Source organism: Amblyomma americanum, chromosome 1 (genome assembly GCF_052857255.1).
Source record: "Amblyomma americanum isolate KBUSLIRL-KWMA chromosome 1, ASM5285725v1, whole genome shotgun sequence".
NCBI lineage: Eukaryota > Metazoa > Arthropoda > Arachnida > Ixodida > Ixodidae > Amblyomma > Amblyomma americanum.
The window spans coordinates 361,593,100-361,607,968 of NC_135497.1; positions in this window are offsets into that span (position 1 = coordinate 361,593,100).

The following is a 14,869-nucleotide window of genomic DNA, read 5'->3' on the forward strand; positions in this document are numbered from 1 at the left end:
TATTCTGTTTATGTTTGCCATAATAGCTGCACCTGAGCAATGCACGGCATTCTACATTGTACTATGCCAGGCACTCAGCAATGAGCACCATAATGCCTTGCACCTACCAGTACCTCGTACTATGCTCGCCACCCAACAGTGCCCGACATGTTACCCGGCACACATGAGCACCCGCCACTATGCTGGGCAGTCAACAGTGCATTACCCGGCACCCAGCAGTACCCAGCACTATGCTGGGCACCCACCATGATACCCATCACCCAGCATATGGTGGGCACCCAACATTGCCGATCACCATAATCCAACATCATGTCACGTGCAGGGTTCCAACATGCCCAGTATAGTGTATTTTTCCGATAGGGGAGTGTAGAAGTCAGCGTCGAAGTGGTAGTATAAAGACCGCAATTCCTCGAATGCAGTCAACTCGAGCGTGTCATGCAGATATCCAGCTCGAGCGCAGCAGGTTGATTTAATGGCGTTGCCAATTACACGATCGCTAGCTGCCCTGGCTCGGTGTGTGCCGGCTTACCTACCAGTCGGAATTTAACACGACACACCACCGCTATGGGTGCCCGAATGCCCAGTATCGTTTGTTCTGTGCCCACCTAACCTCCCAAAATTTTCTGCTCCCAGCATCAAATGTGTTCACATGGCCACCATCGTGTCCGACAAGCCCAGTTAGCTTCCCAACAAATGTCCGGCATTGCCAGCACGTTCCAGTATGGAAGTCTTTCTTCCCGGCATGCCCGGTACTTTCGCGACCATATCCATTATGAATGCCAGCATAAATCATGCTGGTTTTTCCGACAGGGTTCGATTGTCGAATACAGCGTTTGACAGAAGAAAGCGCGCAATAAAATTAGGTGTCTATGGTTCTTTAAAGATGTGCGGCAATGCAACACAAGAAAGTTGAACACTCATGTCTTTCGCTTCCAGGAAGCACTGCAACCCAATGGATGTGCTGACACGGTCTCACAGAGAGAAAACACACCACCATCATGCCTAACAGACCAGCCGAAGGCTGCAATCTCTGGGCCCTCAGCAGAACAGCCATCGGCTGTAGAGCAAGAGCACGCATACAGCCGAGAAATAACCGAGGACAGGGTGAAGCTGCTGAAGGAAACTGTTACACCTGCCCGGAAGAAAATGATAGTGCTGCACCGCAAAATGGCCAGATACGAAGAAAAATGTGCAGAAATCCAGAATATCATCAGGAGATGAAGCAGAGAATTTGCTTTCACAAGAAAATGTAAAAAAGTTTGCAGAGTTTCGTAATCTGCCACAAGAGATTTTAAAGGGGTAGGTGGAAAATGCAGCAACAGAGCAGTCCTGTCGCAGAAGGTACACTGATGAGATGAATTTTCTTCCACATTGTACTACTATTCACCACGGGCGTATGCATACTTGCGTACACTGTTTCCTATGCCCAGTGTACAGGCTATCAGGCAGTGGGTGCAAGTTGTCTGCGGCTTGCCGGGCTTCACTGCTGAAGTTCTCAAAGACTTAAAGGCCAAACGTGGGCAAGAATCACCGAGGAAGCGCCTGTGGCCCATTGTACTTGTTAATAAGATATAAGAAAGGCTTGTGAGCTTGATGCTTCCAGCGGCCGTCTCATGGGTTGAGTAGACCTAGGACACTCTCCGGAAAATGTCAATGATGCGCCGTTAGCGACAGAAGCGCTTGTGTTCATGGTGATTGGCAAAGCAGCACCGTGGAAGATTGCATTTGGCTATTTCATAAATGCGGGTTCCTCTGGTGAAGTTCTCAAGAACTTTCTGGTGGACTCCGTACACTGCATAACAGTGTGGGCTGACAGTAGTGGCTGGTCCATCAGCAATCATGCAATGACCTGAAGACCTTTTTTCTTCACCCAGAAATTGAGCAGTAAAAAATTATCATGCTGTTTGATGCCTGCCCCGGCATAAAGCTGCTCCGGAATCTGCTTGGTGACAAAGGTGATGCGGTCAGAAGCAGCTATGGGTAAAAGAATACTACATTTTAACGATGAGAAAACCTAAAAGTGTAATCAGTTGTCCACAAAAAAAAATTTGGAGGGCACATAAATTCCGCCTTTATTATTATGACTCGACAGCGTTACCGACTCTCTCCTGCAGCTCCTATAACAGATCCTTGGATTCGTACATGTATTTGTGACTCGTTCAATGACTAATCTCTTCATATGTGCCTCTATTTTGTCACACATACTTATTACCATACAGTCATAAATTACAATATTATGTTAATGCCCACTCGACATAGATATAAACCACCACTTCGACAAAGCTGCGCAAATGTGCCCGTGGTTTAGGGGCAGAGTGTCTGACTGGAGATTTCAAGAGACCTGGGTTCGAATCCCATCTACTGCGAACTCGGGCATGCCATGTTGTCTTTAGATGCCACCAAACTTGTTGACTGATCATTGCTTGCCCATATCTCCTGGCAACTACGAGAGGCATGGCCAGGGTTTCTTCGCTCACAATGTCGGCAACAACGATGCTAAAATTTTATTTGCAGAACGGGACCCTTAATGTAGTCGTGTTAAAAAGCCCATGCAATGCCTCTACAAAATGCATTAAATTGGCTCCTGTTCATAGGTCGGTACAAAAGCTAAAGCTACTCACAAAGCTGCACTCACAGAAGATGCAGATTAAGGACAAAAATTATTGTGGGGAATGAAAAAAGATTGAAAAATAAAATGCCCAGCCCGTGGTAGATTAAGTACAATGAGGAGAAAAATAATTATGTAAATGATTAAGTATAAGGAACCACAGTCACATCAGCCTTGGAAGTTCGAAAGATAAAAGACCGCCATGTGAAAGCTCTTGACTGTGATATGCCTTAGTTCAAACGTCAGGCCAAGGCTAATAGAACATATATCGTAAAGACATTCTTGGGATGGCGTTGCGCAAACGAAAAGACATACACAGCAAAAGTAGACGATGGATAGAGCGCAATCTATCAACTGGATTTATTGCTTTCACAAAAGCATATAAATGAAGAATTTACACGTGCAAAAGAAGGGGGGTGGAATAAAAAATAATGGAATGACAAGTCAAGTCAACAAAGGTCAGCAAGAGCAATGGAAAAAATTCTTTTCCCTAATATATAAGGTTACCGAGGTATCGCCAGCACGATTGTCGCCTTTTTCATTGATGTGGAATGCTTCTAAAGGTTCGCGGGCTATTTTGTTTTTACTCTTGCCAAGAATCTTAGTGTCTTTGAGCAGCAGATCACAACCAGGACATGAAATGCAATCAGCAGGCAAGTTCGCCCCTTCTCTTTTTCGTATAGACAGACCATGCTCCCCTACGCATTCATTGCTGCAGGGTCCAGTTTGGCCGACATCCACGCATCCACTCTTGAGCGGGATTTGATAGACCACGCCCGTAGCACACTCCACAAACTAAACAGCTTGTTTCTATGTCCATGCGCTTTGTGGGTTTCCTTCCTCGGTGATCCTTGGGCATAACCCAGCAAGCTTTTTTGGGGCCGAAACAACCTCCAGAACACCATGCCTGTTTTACCCTTTTCTAAATTGGCGACTTTGTGCATGTAGGACACCACCGTCAGATTTGTACTCTGCAAGCGCTGAAGGTCAACGCTGCACTTGCGTTTCTTTATCTTCTGGACATGGTTCTCGGCTAGCGCTGTGATGAGCGAGCGGGGAAATTCGGCTGAAAGTGTCCTGGTGATCTGATTATGAAATCTGGAATGCGTTTCGTGCTGGCATGATTTCGTTAAAGCTGGTTCTAGGCACGAGTTTGCAATTGCTCTTTTCACAATCTTAGCATGTGCCATATCTTATGAAAGTAGCGCTTATTGCGCTCGAGGAGCATATTTCCAACAGACATCATGCTAGCGAAACTGCAAGTTAATGTCTAAAAACTGCAATGTACCGTTAGTTGGGAAATCGTACGTGAAAACTAAACGTTGGCTATATTGTGTAAAAAGAGTTAAAACACTGCTATCTGAATCACTGCAGATCAGAGTTTCTTTTTAAAAGGCTCGTGCTTTTAGAAAACGCCACACCACGGCAAAAATTTCACGTGCCTTTGCGACGAAAGTGACCTTGTTTTCGAAAAAACAAAAGTGATATGGTTATTACTTATGGCCCGCTACAATCATCGCCTAAGAGTAATAGAGCTAGTTAACCAGGTTCTCTCACATCATGATGGCTGTTTACCAATATGCCTCAAGAGAAATGCATACAACAGGTGTATCTTACCAGTACTCACCTACCGGGAAGAAACCTGGAGGCCAAAGAAAGGGGTTCCGCCTCAGAGAGCCATGGAACAAAAAATGATAGGCGTAATTTTAAAAGACCGGAAGTGAGCAGAATGGTTGGCAGAAAAAACGCGGGTTAATGATATCCTATTCGAAATCAAGAGTAAAAATAGGCTTGGGCAGGTCATGTAATGCGAAGGCAAGATAAACACTGGTCCTCAAGGCTATCGAACTGGATTCGAAGAGAAGACAAGCGTAGCAGCTGGGGCCGCAGAATGTGAGGTGGGCGGGTGAAATTAAGAAGTTTTGCGGGAATATGTTGGGTACAGCTGTCAAAGGACAGGGTAACTGTAGAGACAAGGCAGAGGCATTTGCCCTGGAGTGAACGCAAGTATGTCTGATGATGATGATAATGAACCGCCTTACCTATAATTATGACTCACTTTTCACATACAGAACGTATCCAAGCTCTCTGAAAACAAGGAAAAGCATCTGACCATCCATCTCACCATGAGTTTTCGTGCCTGTCATCTTGTTAGGCCTGTAAACCGATACCCTACGCCCCTCCTCCTCATGCTACTCCCCAAAACATATCTTGGCTATGTGCCTACCGCCGCATAAGTACTACAGTGCCGCAGATACCATCTCCAGAGCTCAAAAAGCCCGTTTCTAAATATTCTGCGTCCACTTTGCTGAAATAGCCTTTATTTTTTATATCTTATGTGCAATGCATGGAATTTGTTACGCCGCAGAAAATCAGTTCAAATTTAAGATTACCTATAACCGTGAGTCCACTTCTTTCTCAATACACATACATTTGTTATTGCGAAGGTTTGTATTGCTCTTCGGCAACGAAGCTCGGCGTCGACGTTGGCCAGCAGCAGTGGCGCCCAATATCGCAGATGATGTCACCATCACAAAGAAATCTAAAGTTACTTCCGAAGACGCAAGGAATTTAACCATGCACTTTCAGGTTTTTAGGCGAGCACGCAAACCCATAGGCAAGCAAACTTTGTTGCTTCGTTACATACAAACGTGAACCTGGCTACACGTCGTTCTACGACTGCATACTAATGAGCATGTGTGCCATTACAAATTGGCGGTGGTTTGGCTCTGGTTAAACCTGGAGTGACGCGGTAGCTACAGCTGGCCGAGTGGAACTTGCTCAGTTGAATTTTAAAGTCAGTCTTTCATTGCTGTTTCGCTGGGCATGCCTTAATCTTCGTCACACTTGACACGCCGCATGAGCACAGGTGTGACAGCTCGGTTTCGCCAGCGCCGCAGGCAGCAGCAGCTGCTCCGCACCACGAGGCTGGTCACGTGACCATCGAGGCGACGAACCACGTGATCAGCCACAGCGCCGCGCCGTCGGCAGCTGCTCCGTACCACGTGACCATCCACTTGACAGCGTGGCGGCACATCCCCTGGGTGGCGACGCAACCACAGCGTGACTGTGCAGCAACAGGGTCGCGGCGGCGCCGCCGCCACGTTGAAGGCTCGAAATGCTACCGTAATGTAGCTATCGCTATAAAAAGAAGAGAACAAGGTTAATTGTAAGAAAATAAATGTCGACAAGAACCAATACTTTCGCATTCACAGTACATAAGTAGTACATTAGCAGATGACACAAGGTTGACACGAGTGTGCCAGTATACGTTTAACACTGGAGAAGTTATGAAAAAACTAGGCCAATGTAGACCGATGTCTAGAATGGCACAGCCAATACTGGCAACCAGGGGGAAATTCTTGTCTAATGTGGCCTGTAATAGCCATTTTTCTAAAATGGTACAGCCAGCAATGGCAAAGAGTGGAAGAATTGTGGATAACGTGGCCCATGATAGACATATTTTGATGATGGCATCGCCAGTACTTGAAACGCATTGGAAAACCAGGGCCATCATTGTACGGCTAGAGAGTCGGTCAGCAAATATCAGATGCTCATTGCAAACTCTGGGCCTACTTACGGCCATGCTTTGAAAACGGATATCTAATATTGGCCCACTGTAATGTGCAACCTAGGTTAATACCTACGTTATATGGGGAGAGACACCAAATTCTAAGCTTGTACAAACACTGTAATACGTTTCCTTTGCATGTGAGCACCATAGGAGCCAAGTATTCAACTCAAGGGAGGTCTCGAAAATAGTGAGTTTAATTTTAAAATTTGTGAAAATGCTCGCTCTTGGAAATCCGACCCATCGCTAATGCATCAACATGACGCAGGGACACAGAATAAAACAAATCAGGTATTTGTTACGTCATTTCACAGTTTTCTGACGTACCGGACAAAGTTGTGCGGTTTCGCGGCCTAGCAACCTTGATCGCGAATCTCTTTTCCTACATGCTCACGACTGCAGCTAAGGACCAAGGAGTCAACTCATGCTTTTGTAGCGAGTCCGCTAGTCACGCAGTCCTGCTTGCGTCTTAGTTTACGCGCACAGTGAGCTTCTGTGCACACCAATCGCCAGGCTTCAGGTTTCGTGCTTCGTTGAATTTTGCCTTAGCATGTCTGGCATCGAAGCGGCGTCGCATAAATTTTCTCGGGATGCCGCGCAGCGGCTTGCCTCCATTTTTTGTGCGTGGAACTGGGTGCCACTATTAGAATCCGAGCAAACATGCTGTGTTATATGCTGGCTACACTTTGACAGCTGCAGCTACGAATGCCACCCGCCATACCTCGTTGGCTTCGGCATTCGAGCAATACGTTTCCCGAGGCCTGATGGTAAGTTTCTGACTTCACCTTTTCTTTTTTCCCCGCATCCTCGGGCCACAGTGAACGGACATCTTTAATATTTTGGAGCAGTTGGTTCTCTGGAGATAGTCATCGCCGGTACTTGGGGTATTTTTAAATTGCAACATTATTTAGGGATCAAGGAAGTATCGAAAGAGGAGGAGAAAAGTTTTTGCAGAGGAAAAATTTAAATGTTCAAATCGATCAGTGGGAGTAACTCGAGCAACAGTGGTGTTTCAAACGGAGTAACCTATAGTGTGGGAATACCGATGAGCAGCTTTCGTTAACGGTATGTACTCATTTTTAGAGATGTCTCGATATATACAATATGCGAAGCCGGCAGTATTTCATTATGAGCAGTAAAACAACCTGAGACTGAATGTTCGTACCTTTAGCCCATAGTGATAACTTTTTCCTGTAGAAAGTGCCTTCAGTGGATTCGTATTAATATGCTGATATACGTCCGAAAAGAGGGTAAATGTTATTAATGCCATTCACGGCCAAGCGCTTCGTGGGACAGAATAAAATGTTATCATTGACTGTGTGCCAAATTATCCAGGGAGCAAAAAAAAACACCACAGTGTTCCACGTCAATGCATTTTAAAGTCGTGAATTAACAGAGTTTTACGATAACACAAGAAGCGCAGACACTGGTCCGTGAGGCGCACGCAGCGGAAAGAAAAATTGGGTCCTCAGCACTAAAGCAAAAACTTGGAGTACGCTTAAGCTTTGTCTTTAAGAGTGGAAAGCGACAGCGTGTTGAGCCTTGCCAAGGAGTCCCTCAAACGGAAATGCCTGTCTCAGATATCTTGGTGGACACCCGAACAGCGCCGTAAGAGAAGACAAAATGAAACGAAATTTGGTTTTAAGGAAACTAAACGACGAACATGCGGGGTAGGCCCCCTTCATGATAATTTCCGACGCGCGATAACGACGACTACAAACTCTACTACGATACCGACGGCTTTACGACTTAACGAGCTGTATACGCTTTCGTATAAAATATTCCTGGCAGTTCATCATGGCTAAGCAAGCAATAGCGATAGGTACACGGTGTTTGCATTTGCAGGCCGTTTCCAGGGACCTCAAAGCGCGATTCTGGTGTCCACTGACCCAAAGATGCAGTTATGCGCCTATCTTTTCCTCAATACCAACGGAGCCTAAACCTTCTCTTGGTTTAGAGAAAAGGAAAGCCGCATAACTGCCTCAGTTTGTAAGAGGACGCCATCGCCTAACCACAGAGCGATCGAGGTGTCCACTGGCCTATTGAGCCAGTTCCACTTGCTAATCGAAGGCTTCAAATGCACAGACAAAGCTGAATATCTGGATGGTGGTGATGAACCACTTTTATTGATGTGAAGGAAAAATATAAAGAAAAATACGCAGACACTTTCTGGGCGGGCTTCAGGCTGCCGGTTGTGGCGTCAAGACCGTGCCTAGTCGCGATGTGCTCTGCCCAGGTCACCTGCCAAAGTTGGAGATCCTGCTCAGTTCTGGACATAGCAGCCTGCCACTGCTCCTGACTGGTTAGGTGCCAAGAGGCAGGGTCAAGTGTGCTGGGTAGGAGAACAGGATATGAGCATATACGCCTCTTGGGCTGTCACAAGCGGCAGGCCTGTGGGTACGTCTCGGCGTGGAGGACAGCAAGACGTCCGGGAGTACAATAGGCGTGGGCCTGAAGGTGGTGCCACATTCGCTGGTGGTGCTTGGAAAGGGATTTGTGCGGAAGGGGGAAAGTACGTGAGGACCGTGATGCGCGTATCCATTCCAGGCGGGGGCAGACTTGCTCGGTCACTCGAATCGCGAGCAATGGAATTAGCCGGAAGGAATAGAAGGTGCTCCGGATGGAAGGTACTAAGACATTTCATAAGGTGATGAGTTATGCATACCTCATAGATGGAATGGAAAAAGTTCCATCCGAGTTTCTGGTGGTAAAGTGGCAAGAGGTGTATTAGACACTCATTGTAGACGTCATAGCAGGCAACCCTAAATTATATCGCACTTTATTCTTTAATAATGAGGTTAGGATAGCTCCCAAGATTTTAACTATTACAGATACGCGTCTCGTTGTAATCTGAAGTTTCCAGCTGGCCATCAGTAACAGTCATATCAGCTATTACATTCTAGAAAGTGGAATTGCTCTCTGCGCTACGGGGTTGAACAAATTTTGGTAATGTTTCGGTGCGTAGCGCGCAGAGCGACGCTCACCAGTGAACGTCACTTCACAAGGCAGGTGCCGCATCACCTTCTCTGCCCCGTCTGTGCTGGAGGAGAGGGCCTGCATGCAGTGAGCAAAGCTGTGCACCGTGACGATAATTTCCGAGAGAGAGAGAGAGAAGGTCATGCGACACATGTGACTGGAAGTAAAGCGTTTTCATGGGCGTCGCTGTGCGTGCACAATAGGCACGCGGTTTTCGAAATCCGCGAGAAAAGGCTCAAATTTCTTGAGCCTCAGCGAACGAGGGGAATCACATTTGCAAAACTGTGAAAGTTGATATGGCTATTAATAATGGCTTGTAAGGAATCTCTAAGTGCATTCATGCGCCTACTGTAATACTTAAAATATTTTATTAGAATTGAGTTCAAGAGGTCAGTATACATAATTAACCATCGTCGTGCGGCCGCCATCATTGGTAGAGTTGAACCTGCTTATATTTGGACGTAAAGGGACCTCGTTACTTCTACCTTATAGCCAGTTCTTTGTTATATCAGCTGGTGACCCTGACCTCAACTATTGCATGACAACCGGCTACCCTGTCACCGTGCACAGTGCAACAAGACTTCTGTGGTTCAGTCTGCACCCGAAGTGTACTGGCATCACGGTGACCAGCGTACTTGTCTGTCCAAAAGAATTTCTCGCAACGATGCGCGCATGCTGTGTTGTCGAATATGAGTGCACCCGAACGCGGCGGCTGCGTTTTTATCTAGGAAAAACGCTAAGGCGCCCGTGTGCTGTGCGATGTCAGTGCACGTTAAAGATCCCCAGGTGGTCAAAATTATTCCGGAGCCCTAAACTACGTCACCTCTCTCTTCCTTTCTTCTTTCACTCCCTCCTTTACCCTTCCCTTACGGCGCGATTCAGGTGTCCAACGATATATGAGACAGATACTGCGCCATTTCCTTTCCCCCAAAAAACCAATTATTATTATTATTACTGAATATGTCAGCGTAGTCAACACGCCGTCTTTTGTCCTGCTGCCCGCTTAGGCTTCAGCGCCTTGAAAATTGGGTGACGTGACATGCTGCACAGCGGGTTCACAGCTTTAAGACTAAAGGAACCAGCGCAAGGAGGAAACGCGTGATGGACTTTCCGGGGATAACCTAATGTTGATGATGGGTCGATAGGCTAAGTGGGACTCCGTGGTTTTACTTTTGGATGCTAATAATATCATGCCCTTTCCTATCCGACAAAGGCAAGACATGCTGCGTACTCAAGTTCCGGAGATGGGCGTGCTGGTATCAGTTTTTTCGCACCGAAGGTGACTGTTATTAGGAACAAGCGGTCCGTGCAGTGTTCGCTTGAGGCGGAAAGAATTTTGCATATTCTTTTGAGCGGCGCACGACACAACTAGATACACCCTGTAATTTCATTTTGCCCGTATCGTCGAATCTGAACGGAACTGCTGTTTACCGTTACGAATCGAGTGCTCTGGGATTTATCTGGGATTCGTTATATCTCCTCGCAAGAAAATTTTATTTCGTTAAGCTAGATTTCGGTTACATATCGGTTTCTATTGGAACTTTTAAGTGAATATCTATTCATTTTTAATATCAATTACATCGTCATATTCTATTTCGTAATAGCAAGTTTTCAATCTAAGACTTTCCAGAAAAAAACACCTTTTTATTTCAAAAGGTGCATATTAAAATATCATTGGCGGGCTTCAGTGCAGCATTCCGCAATTGGGAACAGTCCAGCATGAAAAACTACAGGGGCCCGTGCAGTCTAGAGGGCACCTGAGCACGTGAACAGACCTCAACATCGTTTGAGTCATTTAAGAGGTGACCACGCAGGGAGAGAGAATAACCTGCCTTTCCTTTCATTCCTGGATCTTCCTCCTACCGCGAACAGAAAAAATGAAAAGGAAAATTGTTTTTTTGGGGTAAGGAAATGACAATGTATCTCTCTCACATATCGTAGGACACCTGAAACGTGCCGTAAATGAAGGGATAAAGGATGTATCGAAAGAAGAAAGGAAGAAACGGGCGTCGTAGTGGAGGACTCCGGAAATGTTTAATGTGGATTAGCTCAGCTATTCCAGGATATACAAAGCGAAATATGGCGGCGTTCACTGTTCATTGGCATTGGCGTTGACTATGTTCTAGACGGCGATGGCTCTGATGAAAGGAACGGCGCATAACTGGCTCCCTGGGTATTCGGATGCCTCATTCGTGCTTTGGGGTGTTGATAGAGAGATGTGGCCTGAATGCATTAGCGCGGACAGCGTTGTGGCTGACATGCGGCACTGCAGCAATAGCAAGGCCGCAGCGTTCATTTGGTGATCAATCACTCGCGATCAACCCTTAACTGCATGCCACCTCCAAGGGTGGCAGGGAGGGTGCGCTGCCCATCCAGTGTGCGGAACGCAACCAAAGCAGGCTTTTGCAGTTGTACACCAAACACGTACATGAAAGCGAGATTGAGGTCTCCACAGACCCACGGAGCCTGTTGTGCGCCTCTCCTTTCGTGAAAATGAACGGCCTTTGCAAAGCTATGAACGCCAATGACCTGCATGAACGCCGTCGGCTCACTTGTTTTCTTTGGTTTTTAAGGAAAGGAAATGGCACAGTGACCGTCTCACATATCTCGGCGTACACCCGAACCGCGCAGTAAAAGAAGGGATGAAGGAGGAAGGGAAAGAAGAAAGAGAAAAAGTGAAAATTGAAAGTTGGATTTTGAGGAAAGGCGCGGCGGAACACCTGTGGCTCGGTGCTACTAGTGGATGCGCAGTAGCGACTAGTGAGAGAGGGAGAGAGAGAGAAATATCCGTAGCCAGGCGCGCGTTGTGTCGTTATGCGCCTCCTCAGAGCACCGCCACAGCAAAATCGCAAGTTCGCGGCCAATAAAGCTTTCCCTTTAATATTTTCGACCACCTGGGGACCTTTATTGTGCACTGACATCGGACATAGTGTGCATCACCTTCTACCCCTATCCTTTCTTACTATAACTCTCCCCTCTTTCTTTCTCCCCTCCATGTTCTCTCCCTGTCTTTTTTATTCTTGCTAGTCGCAGCTGAGGTGCTTCTGGTTTCGATGGTATATGCCGCGGCTAACAATAATTGGTTTTGGGGGAAAGGAAAAGGCGAAGTATCTTTTTAAATATCGTTGGACACCTGAACCGTGCTGTAAGAGAAGGAATATAGGAGGGAGTGAAAGAAGAAAGAGGTGCCGTAGTGGAGGGCTCCGAAATAAATTCGACCACCTGGGGATCTTTAACGTGCACTGACATCGCACAGCACACGGGCAACTTTAGCGTTTTGCCTGCATAAAAACGCAGCCGCCGCAGTCAGGTTCAAACCCGGGAACTCCGGATCAGTAGCCGAGCGCCCTAACCACTGAGCCACCGCGGCGGCTATGCCGCGACTAGAAACATCTTTTCCCTCCATTGTTACTTTATCAATAAATAGCCACTAACAACAACACACTGACGTCGTACAGCACCTTTTGCGTTTCACGTCTGCGAAACACGGCCGCCGGTGTCGGGTTCGAACACAGGTACACCGAATCAGTAGCCGAGCGCCGTAACTTCTGAGCCACAACAGCTCCTATCCTCGTCCGTACAGGGGGAAAAATAAAAATTGATTTTCGGGGAAAGGAAATAACGCAGTACCTATCTCACATCTCGCGGACACTCATACCGCGCCGTAAGGAAATGGATTAAGGAGGGAGTGAGAGAATAAATGAAGAAATAGGTGCCGTAGTGGAGGCCTCCGGAATAATTCTGAACACCTGGGGATCTTTAACGTGCCCAGACATCGCAAAGCACACGAGCACCTTTGCGCTTCGCCTCCATCGAAACGCAGCCGCCGCCGTACTGGCGGCGTTTTTTTTTTACTTTCAGTATTATGTAAGAAAGCAGGGAGTATCGAAAGAGGATGGTGGTGGTAGTGGTTTTATTAAAAATAATAGTAAAAAGGAAGGAAAAGACTTTTGCTAGCCCCGGCATCTGCCATCGATACTGAAGCACCTGAGCTGGGGCAGCGCAAATAAAGGACAGCAGGCAGAATGGAGAAATTAAATGAAAGAGGTGAGGGGACAGGAATAGAGGACAGAGGGAGAAGTAATATGTACAAACTATTTACACAATAAGAAATGTGTCCAGGTTGTGCGCGTGATTAGTTCATTTTAGAGGAATTAAATCACACACGCGCACAGCACAGTGTAGGTTACAACTGGAGTGGGGCGTCCAGTTATTAATCGTTCTAGGTAGAACTCTCGGAGCGCTCGGTCACTGCGTGTAACTACCTGACGGAGAACAGACGGGACGTCAAGCCCGTGTGTTCGAGGAATGCACAGAGGCTCACCGAAGTTCGCTCACGAGTGCGCGCACTGCCCTGCGGCCACAATAGCGTCTTCATGGAGTCTGGTAGTATGCCCTGCGCCCTATAGGCCGCGAGCATATCGCGACGAGCATCGGCGAACGCGGAGCAGCGAAGGAGCAGATGTTCTAGTGTTTCCACTGCACCGCATCCGTCACACACATCACTCGTCGCGATTCCGTGACGCACCCGTCGTTCCCCGGGCCACACGCAGCCAATGCGCGCGCGGAGGATCATTGCACGTTGTGACCGTGTAAGTGCGCGACAGCCGGTGACACTGTCGATGCGCTCAGCTCCCGCGATGCGTGGGTCGGGGTGCTGCTTTCGGAGATGGTCGTGAATGGCCGCACGCACGTCCTCCAGCGCCAGGGGCAGATCGCTAGCAGGTAGTTGGTGTGCAGCGGTCGCGAGGTCGTCAGCTTCTTCGTTGCCGGCGATGACGCAGTGACCGGGCACCCACTGTGCACGCACGGCACAACCTCTCTTCGCGAGGCGCTCGATGCGCGAGCGAATTTCCCGCACTAGTGGGGTACCGTGGCCGTTAGATTGCAGACGGCTGAGGGCGGCGCGGGAGTCGCACAGCAGTGCACTCCTGAGCGGCGGAGGGCCGAGGGTGAGCAGCAGGTCCAGCCCGAGCCGGATCCCCATCAACTCCGCCGTGGTGGAGGAGCCCAGGAAGGCTGCGTGTTGCTGGCTGTGCAGTCGCAGGGCGGGGATGGTGGCCGCCGCAGCAAGGGAGCAGCTGTCGCGGGCCACTGAGCCGTCGGTGTACACGAGGAGATGGTCCTGGAGCTCCTCCTGTACGACGGCTCTGGCCAGCTGCTGCACAGCGCAGAGGGGTGTGCTCCGTTTTCCCGCGATGCCGACGATCTCTCGCTGTACCTCCGAGGCAGCAGGCCAGGGCGCGCAGGAGCCGTAGGGGGGTGGGCCTTGGGTCAATTGCTCATACTCGAGCAGCGCCGCGCCCATTCGTGAGCGCGGGTGCGAGAAATCGATATAACGGAGGGAAAAAGGAATGCAATTTGAACTGCTTAGCTTAAGTGACTTGAGCAACTTTGGTGTTCCAGTGCAATGACTGCCGGCAATGAAATCGTGCTAAGATATGCCTGTTTTGGCGGCAAGGAATGCAGCCTAATCTCGACAAAAGCGGTAACCTCCTTGAACGTTCATCTAAAACAAGTGGGTGTGCTGTTAAAATTCAGCTGCGTATCGTATCCTCAATGCTACAGCTTTATCGCAGAGGACTGGCACTCGAATGAAAAGCGCGCTACAATCCGGCCTTGCGTGTCAGCGCCTCACGTGCGTGTGCATGCATGATGATCCGCGCTGGGAAAATCATTTCTTTCATGAGCCAATCACGAGGAGATATATGCGT